Source organism: Ctenopharyngodon idella, chromosome 1 (genome assembly GCF_019924925.1).
Source record: "Ctenopharyngodon idella isolate HZGC_01 chromosome 1, HZGC01, whole genome shotgun sequence".
NCBI classification, from domain to species: Eukaryota; Metazoa; Chordata; class Actinopteri; order Cypriniformes; family Xenocyprididae; genus Ctenopharyngodon; species Ctenopharyngodon idella.
This window is the reverse complement of record NC_067220.1, coordinates 20,988,345-21,006,062: the sequence shown is the minus strand read 5'-3', so window position 1 is coordinate 21,006,062 and position 17,718 is coordinate 20,988,345.

Below are 17,718 nucleotides of genomic sequence, written 5' to 3'. Positions count from 1 at the left end.
TTTTCTAGGAACATGCAGGAATGAGGATAGTGAGAGTTATCAAATCCTTTTGGAAAGCATTAAGTTCCTTCATGGAAATGAGCCTGTTGTGCAGAGAGCTCTAGAGTCCTTGTGTGTTTGCCAGACGTTTTAAAAAACCACTTAGCATTGGAAATAAATGAAAGTGTTAATGGATTCACTGCCAGGGATAGTGCCTAAAACTTTTAAAAACCTGTTAGCAAATGTCCAATTACAACAGTGCAGTTGTTATTTTGACATAAATCAGCAACCAAGTTTTTTTTTTTAAAAAGTCACAAGAATACAGCAAGACAATTATAGTCACCATATTTACTTTCTTATTATTTGAATGTCAGCATTCAATAAGAAATGATGCTCCATGCAATAATGTGTCATATCCAGATGTACATCTCATTAGCAAAAGTGTTTTATGTACTTTCATATTTAACGGAGGCCAGCTATTAAAGAGGCTTGTGAGTGAACCTCACTCGCCTGGCCTCAAGATGTGCGCGAGCAACTGACGCTAGAACAGGGGCGCAAAACTCAGTTCCTGGAGGCCATAGTCTTACAGAGTTTAGTTCCAACACACATACCTATAGTTTTTATACACAGCAAAATCCCCAGAGTTAAATCAACTCTGCTTAGATTACATATGGTCCCTTTCTATATAGTGTTAAAGTAACACTGAAGCAGAGTTAAAGTTCATGAGATATTTAAGTGATTCATTAAGTTATGATTGAGCATTAGTGATGAACACCTGCTGTTAACAAGCAGAATCACTGAAGAGAAACACAATAACTACAAATGACTTCCAGCCACAGCCTTAGATGAAATCACCTGAAGATAAAAGACATTAAATCTCTCAAGATCGGATCTGAAACAACTCCACGAACAGCATATTATCTCATTAACTTTAACTCTGCTTCAGTGTTATTTTAACTCTATGTAGAGAGGGACCATATGTTCTCTGAGGAGAGTTGATTTAACTCTTTAAGCCTGCCTAAAGGACTTCATTAGCTGGATCAGCTGGAGTGCCCGCCTCCCATGCCGGAAACACCGTTTCGAATCCTGCTCAGTGCGGTGAGAGTAGAACCGGAGGAGTTACACATACAACTATCTGGTCTTACGTCAAATACCCAACTCTAGTCCTCCATGTTAGAAAATAACTGTTGATTATAAGCATTTTGGAGTTAGTTCCATATAAAAACACGTAATATGTTACAACTTATAAATATGGCTGCAAGCAGTGATGACGGGACACACCACTATGGTTTCAAGTGGTGGCTCTAGAAAAACAATGCATTATGGAGAAATGCATTGATATAAGAAGACTATTTCAAAGTCTGTCCCTGCTACCAGCTGGATACTAAGAAATGTGAATGTCATTCAATCTACATAAATGTTAGACCAACAATATTCTACCAGATGTTTTAAAAGCAGAGGTGTAAAGTATTTGAGTAAATGTAATTAGTTACTATACTTAAATATCTTTTTGGCTACTTTGTTGTACTGAGTATCAAAGATATTGGCAACTTTTACTCTCTACTTGACTACATTTTTGATCAAGTAAATGTACTTTTTACTCCACTACATTTGTGATGAGTAATGCAATTACAAATTACATTTTTCATGGCAGCTAACTTTTTCTGCAGCAGTTTGTTTCTGATATAAAGAAGCGATATCGCCATCTAAGGGCATTGAAGGTACTATATCTTGTGCATTTTGTCTTTACTCCCCCAAAACTTGTCAACAAGGCTACTTTACGTGAATGTGAGCACATTAGCAGGTAGTTGCTGATCGCAGATGTTTTATTTATTAGAACAGGAAATGATTGCAGCTGGTGATGAGGCTCAAACCAGCACATACAGTAGACTTTGACTATTTAATTTTACTTAACATTGTTTTATTTATTCACTATATTGACAAGACCGTTTTGAAGGATATTGGTTTACTTAAGGCCACTTGAGCTTAACTGAGACTTGAGAGTTTGTAGACGTTTAAAAGGTTGTTGTGTCGACCTTGATTTATTGCAATATTGAGGTGTTCAGTTTTATTTCGATTATAGAAAATAAACTTGATTTCTCATCTTACAAATCAATTGTTTGTTATTTTCACTGGCAGTCTCTTAGGACTAGTGCATCTCTGAGCCTAGATTCAGCATGAGTAAAATACTTAAGTACTGTTAAAATCAGATACTTTAAGACTTTTACTCAAGTCGTATTGGAATTGGTTACTTGTAACTTGTAGTGGAGTCATTTTTGATGCAAGGTATCAGTACTTTTACTCAAGTATGGTTTTTAGGTACTCTTTACACCTCTGTTTAAAAAATAGTATATACTTATACAGTTACTGTTACAAAATTTTTGTTTTATATTTAGCTGGCTTTATTTATAATGTTGTCATTGCACCATAGTCATTTGTTATGTTTTAATTTACTGATTATCAGCAATGTTTAGATTTGTGGGTCAAAGACATTTAGATGTCCGCATCAATAGAAATTTACAAAAGTGATTTTATATACGCATTAAATGCAAGTAAAAACATCTACTTTTAAGGTTTCAAAGAAGTTTGGGGAGAATAAAATGTCAAAATGTGGGTGAAATAATGTTCCATTGTCATTCAGTGTAACACTTATATTTATGTAAAAATTTAAACAACATACCTATTCAGACCTGTACGTATTGAAATATATAAAAGAATAAGTGAGCACACTAAATTTTATTTTAAAAGAGTAAAAAATTCTTGCTGACAAATGGGCAAAACCTACTGGCAAAGTTTAAAAATGTATAGTTACAAGTAATTAGCATTTGGGGTAAAAGTAATTAGTTTTTAATATGGCAGAAATAGATTTTTTTGTTGAAAATATACCTGACAAGATTGTTACACTGAATGACATTTTAGTGGGTATCTTCTGTAAATCATGGTAAAAATGTATGATATTTAATTTTTGCTCAAAAAAAACAAACAAACAAATTAAACAGGACCCATTCTGATGTATTGAAAAACAACAACAATTCAGAGCTGTATTACACTTATTGTTTTAATGCTTGAAAACTCTTTTTCGTCTTTGTTTAATGTGTGTATCTTTAAAAATAACAAACAATGAAACATCTTTATTTAAATTACATTTTTTTTTATGTTGCAAGATGTCCTCTCTTTTAACGGCAAGCAGTTATTAAAAACTATAAAACAGAAAAAGGCAAATGAATGGCTGTTTCAGCAGAGTTCTTTATAATTACCATTATTACCTAATTAATTCACTTAATTAAACTCCTGCAACTAATCATGGAGCAGCCAACTATGTGCTTGGATGTTACAATCAGTTCTTTATCAAATATGTTGACTGCACCCTGACACCAAAAAAGACTGTCAATGTTTCAGGATAATGTAGCATTAAGACACATTACCCAAGGTTGTTCCATGGACACTGTAAATGGCTTTGGACAAAGATTTATATATAGAAAGAAAGCCTGAAAGGGACTTTGGCTTTGGATGAAAAAAATCAGCTAAATGACAAATTAGCAAATCACAAGTAATTAGAAATCCAAAGCACCTCATCTGGCAATTACAATGCCCTATGATACTGCAATTATACTTGCAATTAAACTTAAATTGTATGTATGCACACTGTTCAAGGTACAAGGCAGATTTTGTGGCTTTTGTGTCTCTCCTGGCCAGATGCCGTATTTTATTGCATTGGAAGTCATCTGCTCCACCTACTCATTCCTTGTGGATTAACGACGTTTTTCACTTTGTTAAACTGGAAAGAATTAGATATTCACTGAGGGGTTCTATCAAGAACTTTTATAAAATGTGGGGTTCTCTCCTCAAATATATGGAAACGTATACTCCCTGCATACTAGTAGATAGCTAATTGTTGCATTTTTCTGTATTGTGTGACTGCTTCTGTAATAAGAGTTTTGTTTGTTGTTTAAGCAATTGTTTTTTTTGTTTTTTTTTGGGTGGGGTGGGGGGTGTTTGATATTTTGTAATTTGTGGAAAACCATATAAATAAAGTGAAGAAAAAAAAATTGTATGTATGCAAGTTTTCATGCCAGATGCCTTAAAAGCCCTGCTTTAAAATATACAAATATCTCTAAGGCTAAAAACATCCTCTCTAAGCCATATAGTGCCCCCTGCTATTTTGTCTCATCTAGCTGGGTAACATTAGCTACCTAACTAAATAATCATTCTTACTTTATTTCTGTGGACAAATTCTTACTATATATCCTGCATCTCTTCTCAAACCCTGCTTTGGTTTTCTGCAACAAACACTGAAGAAAAAATAAATAAAAATAATATCCATTGGGCTAGAGATCAGATGAAAAGGGATTGAGAAAAGGGGCTTGCAACACTTAGGCTATCTTTTCAAAGTGGCTGCAAAACCTCAAGAAATTCAAACTAGTTGCATAAAAGTAAATCAGTTTTAATATTCAGTCTCAAGTTTTCATTTAAATTTCATTAATCTGCTTTTATATAATATTCATATTTGCATGAATGTCTTCAGTTTATCTTGTAAATGGTTCTGTGCAGCCTTCAGTTTCTCTTATAGTAAATTAAGATTTTTTTTTTGTAGTCTTGCTATTGTTTATTGTGATTGTGGTGTTTATGTCTGTATATGATTTTACCCAGTATTCAGTTGCTGCTTCTTGCACTGGACAGAATTTGTCTTCAGTATGTATTTTGGAATGCCAACATGCCACACAACGCTGATCCTCCAGACAGATGAGTTTGAATTTCCCATTGTGAAGATTGCAGCTAGGCCTATTTGTATTCAGCTGCTGACACTTTTCTCCTTTATGAGTTCTCTTTGTGAGTCTTTTAAGTGGCAAACCCCTTAAAAAAAACAAAAAAACACTTGCATTATCTTTAGAGCAAATTACATTTAATCAATTAATTTGATCAAACAACACACACATACAGGCATACATTATGGGTGTGTTTCATACAGATTTATTTATATTTAAAAAAAAAAAACAAAAAAAAAAAACAGTGTCCTGAATGCAATTAAAACCCTTTATAACCACCATTTGGATATTTATTCCAGTTTACATGCAAACAATGCCAAACACACCCCATCATGGCAGCAATAATTTTGTTGTTCTGCTACCCCATATTCTGTTCTAAATATTGCAAAAAGCTATATCACAACTTTAAACTCTGCAAACAATGGTTACATTCAAATCAGGACAACCTGTGTCGAGCATGATTACACATAAAACACACCTCAACCTCTGTATTAATTCTGCATAGCTCCAGTTTCAATCCTTGAATTTTCCAAATTCCTAATTTCTTTAAGTTGGTATTCAGTGAATTTCTTTAAAATTAGCTATTTAGAAAATGATTTTATAAAATTTATATTCTGATTGCATCAGACAACATACAACAGAATTTGCCATTTAAAAAAATCCAGTCAAAATGATTTATCCTATCAAATGAGTGCTTGGACCAAATATGTACATTGTTGCACTGTAAGATGCTGCAGGTCCGGGTGCAGGCCAGCAGATGGAGCTGTGTTCGAAATCGCCTCCTATAGAGCAGGGGTTCCCAAACTTTTCAGCCCACGACCCCCAAAATAACGACACAAGTGACTCGCGACCCCCACTATACTCGGAGGTGGTTAAAGTATACAAACGTTGTGCGCAATGGCGCACACGCACTAACGCCTGTTTCACAGATAGGCCTACTCTGTTTGCAGTGCTTATGAGGTGCGTATTTTTTTACTTGCCCATGCCGCGTTTGCAGTGCGCAACTGATCCGTGGCTGTTTATCACAAACACAACATTTACTTGTTTTTATTTCAAATCCAAACGCTGTTACTGAACATGACTTGTCAGCATTGCGAATCTTTTTGTATAGGCTGCGCTATATTTCATAGATGTCACGTTTAAACGCACTACATTTTAACGTTTTATTCAATTCATTACTTTATATTTATAAAAAAAGTAATACTTTTGATTTATATATTGATTTATATATTTTATATAGGCCACTTGCTCACGCAAGTGGCAAAACATTTAAGCATAAGCATTATGTTAAAATCAATCAATAAAAAAAAAAAATATATATATATATATATATATATATTGTATTGTATTGTGTTGTAATCTGTTGATGTTTGTTTGTATTTGCTAATTGTTGTTATTGTTGACTGAAGGGTGCCACAGATGCAAAAAGATTTTCCAAAAGGACAATAAATAAACTAATATGTGGTTAATCTGTTGTAATCACCTTTTTATTTGCATGTTTTTTTGTTTTTAATTTAACTAATATTTTTAGTATTTTGTTACAATTGTTTATAAAATATGCTATTTCTAATCATTACTTTTTTCTTTTTTTTTTTGGATTTCTGGAAATCATCTCGTGACCCCCACTTTGGGAACCACTGCTATAGAGTACCTCAGGGATGACGTGTTTTTGTAGGCAAAACCCGGAAGCGAGTTAGTATTTTAGAACTTCCGGTTCCATCGCCCCGAAGTCAATGGGTTTTTTGAATGGTTTTTGCTAAATCGCCTAAAATAAGGTCTGTGGTTAACAAAGCCTATAATATTTTCACGTTTTGATCTGTGACATAAAACACACCAGTTATAACCCGCTTAAGATTTTTTAAACCTTTATTGTGTCTTAAAAATGGCGGTTGCTAACAAATTGCTAAAATGGACTACTTCCTTTGGCGGGGACTTTAGACGTCATCATGACAAACAGGACATTTGGACAGCACTTCTCATGAAAAAGTGGATAAGTATTCATACACAGCGCAGATCATAATCAGCGAACTTGTTTGCTGTACACCTTGTCACACAGCAGCTTTAAGGCATTGTTCTGTGGCCTAATGGATAGAGAGTCGGACTTGTAACCCAAAGGTCATGGGTTCGAGTCTCAAGTCCAGCAGGGACTGTCCAGCACTCTCTCCACCCTCAATACCACGACTGAGGTGAGACCATTGAGCAAGGCACCGTACCCCCAACTGCTCCCCGGGCGCCGCAGCATTGGCTGCCCACTGCTCCGGGTGTGTGTTCACGGTGTGTGTGTGCGCACTTGGATGGGTTAAATGCAGAGCACAAATTCGAGTGTCACTTCACTGAAATACAAAGTCAATGGAGACGGTTGAATTCCCCCCGGTGTGGGCGTGACCTAAATGCGCTCTGTCTCTATACCCACATTCACTATTCCGTACATTATTCCACTAATATAGACCAATTGAAGGAGTGAATGAAAACGAGTTAGCGAATTCAGACAATGAGTGTGCCGGAATGGCTGGAGCTTTTGCATAGTTTGTGCTTGCCGTTTAATAATCATTTGAAACACATCAAACTGGCAGCTCCAGTACAGTAGTAGGCTAATAAAAAAAGATTTATCGTGAATTCTGTCATGGAAACTAGCATGTATAAATGTTAATTAAATAATCTTCAATTAAAATGGAATTTATACATATGTGATGTGACATGTGACACTGTACTCCGCATTTGCATGCCTATAAGCTGTTTGGAAAATGGAGGATTCAAACACTTTAGGACATCCTCAGGCCTTAGTCATATGACGAAAAGGCACAATATCTCAGACTAAAAGGCTTCAGTCATTGTACAAAACGGCATCGCGGCTCAGACTTAAAGACTTCAGGGCTCAGGAAAAAAAAACCTCAAGTGTCAGGTCTCGTACAATTAGGCATCGGACAAAACAGACCATCGACCCCTCAATTTTGGCTGCGATCTTCCTACGTGTCCGGTCCATACTTTCGTAACATAACGCCGCTTTGACTGTCGAGTAAATGTCTGCTGCAGAGCTGGCTTAAGTGCGCTATTTCTTGTATTATTATAATTTTTGTTTGTGTATTTTGTAATATTTTATATTTAATGTAAAATATTTCTATATTAATATTTAATATTTGTTTATATTTAATTTTTAAAAAGCCCAAGCATACATACAGGCCTATAGAATAGCGAGTAAACGAATTTATAAGAAAAAAATAATAAATTAGCTCCCTATCAGATTCCAAGTGATCAAGGGCTTAGTGTGCTCCAAAAATTATCCTAAACAAATATTAATAGCCTATATTTACATTAAATATAAAATATTAAAAATTACACATATGAAAATGATAACAGAACATTAAACTATAACTGTGCTAAAAAAAAAACAAAAAAAACAGTAGCTACAAGTAAATTAAGCGCAATCTGATAATGATTGTGATGTCACAATCAATGTGCATTGTGGTGGATCTGCCTGAAGTGTACATGTTGAGACTTGCTCCCTCGATCAAAATTGAGGCGTTAAGGGTCTGTCCAAATAAACTTTCCTCACCCACTTGACGAATCTGAACACACTTCAAAATGGTGGCAGGGATTCCCCCGAGGGGAAGTGCTTGGGGAATTTTGCAAGTGTATGTCTAAAAGTGGAGTTAAACGCAGCCCAGATCAGTTGTACTTATTATTGCAGTGCAATATGGGATTGAGTTTGTGTACACGATAAAGTCCATGGTTTCGGACATTTCTACAAATGGCTGTCCCTTCAAATAGTACCCTATTTAAGGCAGCCATCAACCTGGAATTTAACTCGCATTCGAGTAAAGAAAACGCCCATATTCTACATACACGCACTCAAATATTCCTGGTATTGCAATGGCTCAACATCTGTTTCAGAAATTAGATATGAGAAGATTGTGAGGTTTGCTTTACTCACAACATCTGTGTAAACATGACAGTAATATATGCTCATTACTTCTGCTGCATCAGGAGGCCATTTTAATAGCACACAATTAACTTATATTTGTTTCACGATTCACAATGCTATTTTATTGATTCACTTAATATTTTCTTTCAACATTCAGAAATTTCAATGATGTATTATTTTAAAAATTTGTGCTTTTCTCATTGGCATAAGGGTCACCGTGATTTTGCCAAGTAAGACATGTTCCTGGATCAACATCAACATTCCAATCAACCAATCAGATCTGAGGGACAAGTTTACCGTTTATGTCAAGTTTAGGCTTGCAACCAGGGTTAGGTGCTTCTACATCAATGTTATTCACCTATCTTTCCCCTCTGATTTTAGGGATAAGTTATGGGAAGGATTAGGTTTAGGGGTAGGAATAGGGTTGAGACTAAATTTTCAGACTGGAATGTTTGATATGTTGATCCAGGAACATGTCTTACTTGGCAAAATCACGGTGACCTTGGATAAGTACTGTACATGGCAACATATTTTCATTAAATTGTTTGTAGTAGCATGTTAAAAAAGGATTGTTAAAATTCTCCAGGTTGGAGAAGGTGGCTTTTACTCAGTGACACACGCAATCCATACATTTATGCACACTCACAACCTTATACTCTGGTTATATTCACAGGACAACCTGTGTCAAGTCACATGAATATTGATTACAGACAAAAGGGTCTGTCTGTATAATTAAGCATATGACTACTTCAGATTATCATCACAGTTATGGTTCAGGTACTAGTATTAAAACTTAACAGTAGGAATACAGATCATGGCAAATTTGAGCGTAATGAATTGTATTAAAGTTGAATCATAACAGAACAAGAAAGAATAATTTCACAAATTCCTCAGATAAGATTGTGTTTAAAACCAAACATGTATTGTTTATTCGGTTTTGCTAATACTGTATGTCAGTCTGAAGATTGCTTGAGTTAATCTAACTCATGTCCTATCCCTTTGTCCCTTTATTCTCTCTTTTCTTTTGTATCATCCCATCTTTCTTCTTGAATACATCAAGAAAAGGAGTGGTTGGAATATCTAACCCACTTTTGGGATACCCCAGTAATCTTAAAGTATAGCACACTAGGGCAACTCTAAAGAGACATTTTAATTGCTGCAGATGTGGTTACCAAGGAGATAAGGCACTGGAGATCAAAAGAACCCGTCCAGAGGGAGAATCTGTTTTTATCTGTGAAGATATCAGACAGAGCAAGGGCTCTATATATGAATGTCACACAGACAGTAAGTGGACATAGAGATTGAAAGAGACAGAAAGTAGGCATAAAAGAATCCATGTAAGGTTACAGCATTGTATTCTTTCCTCCGCTCTCACTCCAATTTACAATTTATTTGATTTTAAACTATTGCATGTTTCTTGCACAGTGTAAATGTCTATTTCTTTTTGTCCACCTGTACCCTTCTTTTGGCAGGGCAAATGGTTTGTTGCTGATTCACATTTTAAATACTGCATAAAGCATTCAAAGAAATGTATTCTATTTTATTATTTGTTATGAGTCATTTTTCTTGAATTAAACAGGGGAATATGCACATGCATGCACAAACAATGAAAAAGTCCATACATATCACATCCATGTCATCCATAAAATATACAATACAATATAAATTATAAAAGGATACAACCTCTCTTTCTCTGCACTGTTCAAGTTTAAGGTCAAGTCAATGAACCTGTGTTTCTGATTAAACGACAAAACATTAACATACAAAGATCTTTACTAATTACTAAATACTAATAAACATTTTCTCATTCATTTTCTCTCAATGAATCAAATAAAATGTCATATTAGACAAGATAAACTAAGAAAAAACAAGCCAGTTTTAAATCAAAATGTATTTTTGTATCCATTTAGTTTTTAATTTTGTAATCTGTAAATTACCTTGACTCAACAAAATCAACCAAATTTTAGTTGGTTATTCATATTTCACACAAGCACTACTAGCTCTAAAAAAGTCCTTCCCCAGCACCTTCCGTCCACTACCCACCCCTCCTCACTTGAATAATTCTAGTCTGATAATCTTCATGACCACCGCACCCAGCTCAGGGCTACTGAAAAGAAATCCGCAAGGCAAAAGAGCTAAGCAGGTATCAATCTTTCCTCTCCTCTTTTTCTGCTGCCAAGGTCACTTTCGCCATGATCAGCAACACTATTCACAACATTCTTCTTTTTCCTCCTCTCACCACCTCTCTCACTGCTGATGACCTTGCCACCTTTTCACTGATAAGGTGGAGACTATCAGCAACTGTCAACATGCAACTCGCTGTCCTCCTTTTTCTCTCCTCTTATAGAGACTGATGCCTTTAAAGTTTTCCTGGACTATCCTTCTGTCCTCAATGGCACACCCTCTAAACTGGTCTCCAAATCCACGATGTTCACAGAAAGAACAAAATAAACATTAAAATCCTCATTATGCCTTAACTGTCACATGTAGCCTGTTTCGATTTTGTTTTCTCTGTGTTCTGTTCTTGTTTTGCCAACCTGTGTTCTCTAGTTAGTTTCCTCGTTTGTTAATTAGTCTTACACACCTGTTCTGTTTCAGTCAATCATCCCCTGACTTAAACCATTATTACAGTACCCACGCCTGACAGAATACCGGACCAAAGAAAGGATTATTTCCTTTTTCCCCCTCTCCCTCATCTATATGGACCTACCCGCTGTCCAACTCCTATGCCTGAAGCAGAAGGACCGTTCACTGGAGGACCATACTAAGGACTTTTTAGATCTGGCGTGCCGAACTCACTACCCTGACCCACACCAGCCTTAGTAAACGGTCCGCGGCACGCCTTCCAGTGAACGTCCCAGAGGGGATTTCGCCGTGTTTGTGGAGTGGGTGCTGGTGAATAATAGATTGGATTTGACCATCTGCCCCATGGAGGACACCAGCCGGATCCACTCCGGATCCAGAGCACAGCCAGCCATCACCCCGCTGCACAGAGGATATGCTAGAGCATACCACAGACAGTGAGACCAAGCCTGCTGCGATGAATGAGCCAGTAAGATCAAAGTCTGAGCCAAGCATCGTCCCCAAGCCTCGTGAAACCTCTGAAAAGGCGCGTGAGCTGGTTACTTTGTGTGACGGTGTGGGAATTCTAGTGGAATACGAGGGCATGGAGGAAGGCCCCACCCATATTCCCGCCATTAAGGGTGAGCTGCAGCTGGTCTCTGCAAACTGTTTTCATGAGTAATTTGAGGAGGTAATTTTCCTGTTTCTCCCGTCCCCGCTAGTCTCGTCCAGCATGAAGTCTCCTGTGCCACCGCAGGTCCCATCCAGCACAAAGTCTCCTGTGCCCTTGCTGGTCCTGTCCAGCACAAAGTATCCTGTGCCCCCACTAGTCCCATCCAGCATGTAATTTCTTGTGTCTCCAGAGTTCCTGCCCCCCCCCCCCCCTTTTCTGACACCTCTCCAGGGTGTGGATTTACCTCGGGTCTTTGGGTCTGCAGCTCCGCCCAGTAAGGACGATCCCCTGGCTCCACCTCCAGCTGCTGATCCCATAACTCCACCTCAGCCTGTCGACCTATCAGCTCCGCCTTGGCTCCTCCCTCCCTTGGCACCACCAGAGACCATAGCACCTCGGACGCTTGTTGCTGCGGCTCTGCCTCAGTCTTCAAAGCCATCGATGTTGCATGGGCTCATGGGCATTCAGCTCCATCTGGGTCTCCACCTCCACTGGCTCCATCTCCGACCATTGTTCCCCTGGTGTCAACAGCCAAGCCTCCACCATGGCTCCTCCCTCACTCAACTCCGTCCTGGCTGCGCTCTGGTTCCCCCGCTACTTCTTCTCCTGGCTCCCCCCTGGCTCATTCCACCCTCCACTTCCCCATGGACTGTCCTGCCTGCCCCTGTCTGGTTATGTTAGGTTTTCTGTTCCTGTTTTGCCAACCTGTGTTTTCTAGTATCCTTGTTTGTTAATTAGTCCTGCAAACCTGTTCTGTTTCAGTCAATTATCACCTGTCTATTTAAGCCCTGTGTTTCTTCAGTTCATTGTCCGGTGTTGTCTATGTTACATGGTTGACTGAAAAAAGGACAGGAGGGATTGAGATCTGGATGTGACCCAGGCCAAACTCAAACCTGGATCCCCTTGAGCCAACAGCTCATACATGTCTTAAGCAAGTATACAACACACTGAGATGCATCTTAGACAGAGTCGTATTATTATTATTTTTTTTTTTTTGAAAATGTACAATTATCGTCTTGCACGTGCTTCCGCTTTCCATATTCTTCAAAAAGCTTACGCTGTATGTCCTACGCCTTCCCTATTCAACTGATGGAAAAAACGGAACTGGCGCCGCGTTCGTTCCATAAGTTGAATAAGAAAGGCGTAGGACATACAGCGTAAGCTTTTTGAAGAAAACGGAAAGCGGAAGCACGTGCAAGGCGATCATTTGTGTTTATAAAGCATATACATTTGTATTTTTGTAGAAAATGACCGATCGTTTCGCTAGATAAGACCCTTATTCCTCGTCTGGTATCGTTCACGTGAACAACCTCTACCAATACTGAGCCCCCGTTCTGACGTAGAACCTGGAAGCGCTGAACGTAAACAGCATATGAGAATGACAGAATTTTCATTTTTGGGTGAACTAACCCTTTAAAGGTTTAATACCTCTATGGGTTTATTTTGGATAAAAATACAACAAAAATATTCCTCTCTAAAGATATTTGAGGTAAAAATCCATAAGTTTTTATCCGAATGAGCACATTTTTTGACTCAAGGGATGTAAATATAACAAAACACAGAAAGGCGTCAGCAGTTGACAGGTTAAATGTATATTGCCCGTTTCAGGACTAGCAAAATAATTGCAACTTACTCTCTGTGCAGTGGCAAGATGAAGGACGCGGAGGTGGGTGAACAGGTTGGTGGTTTTGCCCCCTTTTGCGCTCACTGTTGGTAGAGACTCTCCTCTGTCTTATCGGACGACATGATTTTGCACGGCAGTAGCAGATGCATGTGCTGCGTCTTCTGCTTTATGACAGGTGCAATCGGTCTTTGTCGGACATGTGGGTTAATGTGACGTCACTGAGGTGCCATTTGTAAGGTATCGCTATTCAGAGAAGAGATTAGAGATCGATTAGAGAACGCTAAACTGTAGAAGAATAAGAAAACCTGAGACAATACCATACTGAGATAATTTAACAAATATTCCAGGAGCCTTTATTTGGATAAACTGTTATCGATTAAGAGCATTTATCCCTACGACCAGCCTGTAATAACTACGGAGTGCATGTTTGCATATAGAGTCAGGTTTTCATATATCGAAATTATACAATTTCATTGAATGTTCTGTTTACTGTCTTTGGGGAAACACAAGAGATAGGTGTTGTGCAGACCGAGTTTGAGGTGCATAAAGATTAACAGAAGCATTTAAAATGGATTGTGAATGTTCTTTTCATATGGAATCAGAGGCACCAAAAATGTAATAACGCCATAAAGATTCCCAGGTTTGGCAGATCTGTATAGTACATTAACTGCATCATCATCATCTCCAAAACAAACCACAGACATCATGTACTTATCAAGTCTATGCTGCAGCTGTCGATTTACTTCTGCACATGCAGATCACCATCTCTTCCAGCCTCCTGCAGCTTCTCAAAGTAAAGCCAATCACTTTCTCCAGCCTGGTGGACCATAATCTCAGCTGGCTGCATTGTGTTTTTCCTTACTTAGTGTCTGTGTGTGCATCTCAATCAGCTCCTAAGCTCTTGAATCAGTATATTGTGTACACAAATTCAGGCACTGGCAAGGACCCTGGCTCATTACATATTAGGACACTAATGACTATTTCCGGCAACATGACAACATCCTCTTTATACAATCATCACTGATATTGATAAAGAGTAGAACTGATATTTTTTTATTTGCGACTGAGACAGTCCTTACAATGTTACAGACTGTTATATGGAGGAGTTTGTGGAGTTTTCCCATCTGGTGAGTTGGAGTGATACAACACTCTATGCTTGCTTCCAGAAGGGACTGGATGAGGAAGTTATTGGGTTTTTGTCTCCTGGACATTGTTTGCCCTTGGTCGAGTCCATTAATTTCATCCTCTGGCTTAATGGTTCCGATTTCGTTGTGGAGGAAGTTAAGGAATATAAGAACGATTCTAACCCTCATCCAGTCCCATCCCAAAACCGTTTGCTTGCTCCAGCTCACCCCAAGCCTACTACCAAATCCTCCACATCCCTTCACATCGGTATCATATCAACCCTCCAGAGTGTCCATTCCAGCATCTTGTCCCAAGATGGCCACCCTTCCTGAGCCTCGTCCCAAGATGGCCACTCTTCCAGAGCCTCGTCCCAAGATGGCTGCCCTTCAAGAGCCTGGTCAGTCCTCTCCAGAACCTGCGGGGGACCAATGGCTAATCGACTTTTGGTCAGAACCAATACCAGTCCTAGTCCTGAGTCCTGTGATGACTCCCTTCTTCGCCCAGAGTCCAGAGATGAGTCCAATCCCAGTCCAGCAACAAGAATATCCAGCCCCTGAGTCTGCTCCAGTGTCAGCTCCAGCCTGAGTTCATTCCAGAAAGTTCTCAAGAGTCTGCTCTAGAAAGTTCTCTAGAGTCCGCTCTAGAAAGTTATCCAGAGTCCGCTTCAAAATGCTCTTCATAGAGCTGCCGAGATCAGCCTAGAGAGCATTGCAGTGCCCATAATGGCGCTAGCATTTGTGTGTGTCTGGGCTACACACACATCGGCTCCAGCCCCTGACCAGAGTCAAGTGATGGCTCCAGCCCCTGACCAGAATCCAGTGATAGCTCCAGCCCCTGACCAGAGTACAGTGATGGCTCCAGCCCATGAGCCCACTTCAGAGTCCACTCTAGCCCGCTTCAGCTCTAGGGCTCAGCCGGGAAGCCACTCTCACCCCAGAATCCCTTCTGGCCTACAAATGCCTATCTCCCCCCCAAGAATTTTTTCCATCCTACTAGGCTCCCTGAACTGCACCGCCCTGTACCCCTGAACAGTTGGGACCACCCTGGAGGCTTCTTAATCTGCCAGCACCGCCCTGCTTACCAGCCGGTGACCCCCAGGACTCCAGGGTCTCTACACACTGTCCATAAAAAACAATGACAAAATCTTGCCTCGTAGTAAAGTTTTTGACATTGTCTATCATGGGACATATTATTGCAGCTTTTCACACAATGAAAGTGTACAATTTTTCCAATGAAAGGAAGCAAAAGAAAAAAAACAACAACTCGGCTTTGATACAGAGATTGTTTGATACCTTAAAAATGGCAGCGACACCCATAATGCACTTTGGTTCTCATGAGTGTGACGTCACCTGACAAAGACCAATACTATTGTACTTTGGAATGTCAAGCAGGTGCTGGCGCTGGATTATTTATGCGTTATATTATGTGTACTTTTTGTTTTAAATATTATGGTTAACATGATATCGATATTTTATGTTTTGAATAACACGGTTATCGTTAATACCGGTATATTGTGACACCCCTAGCCTGAATACATAAAAGTAGTCATTCTAACAAATGGCAAATATTATGTTATACTCAAATGGCAAAGCTCAAAATTATAAGAGTCTTGGAACTTACTTTAATGTCTTTCCAATACAGAATAATTTAAAAAAAATGATCAAAAGGAAAAAGAACACAACACACACACACACACACACAAAAAACACTACACCTCCTCCACTACATTCAAACACATTTGATTAGTTTATTCGCTGTTCTCTGGGTTTATTAAAATCCTTAGAGAACTGAGGAGTTATGGTGGTTAATATTACCAAGAGCAAACAAAGACAATGGAGAGATAGATTTATTAATCGTCATCATAGTTGAAATCATATTTTCAATTCTGGTTGAGATTTGAGGTTCTAGCTGAGAGCCATACAGTACTATGTCAAGAGGGATTGAATGCATGCAATGTATATGTATTACAATATAGATTGCATGCATTGTATTACAGGGGCTTAAAAACCAAGGGGTTAAAATTAGTTCAAAATGACCTCAGATTACACTCTGATATCAGCATGGATTTTACACACATAGACACTTTGTAAAATCAAAATGAACACGCTGATCAATGCTTTGATATATGACCTGTATATTGATCCAAAATGAAGAAGGAGAATATAAAATCAATTGCATGTGCATCTGGATTAGAAGTAGCATACTGAATTGTAAAACAGACACGCGCATGTGTGTGGTCCTGATTAACCTTACCTTATGGGGACAAAATGTCCCACACAGATGGCAATATCCAAAATCATTGTCCTTGTGGGGACATTTTTTTGAGGAAAACAGCTCATAAATCATACTAAATGATGTTTTTTGAAAATGTAAAAATGCAGTAAGTTTAATGTGATGGGTAGGTTTAGGGTTAGGGAATAAAATATACAGTTTACAGTGTAAAAATCATTATGTCTATGGAATGTCCCCATAAAACATGGAAATGTGAGTGTGTGTGTGTGTGCGCGCGCGCCTGACATAGATGCTCAGCTGGGCATTAACTCCATCTGTTCTCTCTGAGTGCCTTCCTCTTTCTGGACAGTTGGACTTCACTCGTTAGTGTATGTGTGTGTGTGTCACTTTAGTGGAATGGGGGGAGGGGCACACATTGTGTTTGACGTTAAATTATGGAAATGTAAAGACAAAAGGACACGTATATTTATAATTCCTGATTTGCCACGGTTAAATGCTAGAGCACTAATTAAAGTGAAGAAAATAATGTAGTGTAATTTTTACCTTTTAGAATTTAGTTGACATTATGTGATAATTTGGTTGATTCTCCTGACTGGTAAAGCTGCTTATGTGGCAATTATGGGACTCCAAGTGAATTACTATTACTATCAGCTTCTGGTTGATGATTAAAAAGTACAATCTGTTACATAAGAGCTCATAGTTTATGAACACATTGTAAAGGTCTAAACAGTTGTGTGACTGATGATTGTTACAGGTAAGAACAGTACTGGTACAAGAGTTTAATTTAGATGACAGGTGCAGACATGTCATCTTAGAGCATTTTTGTACTAATAAA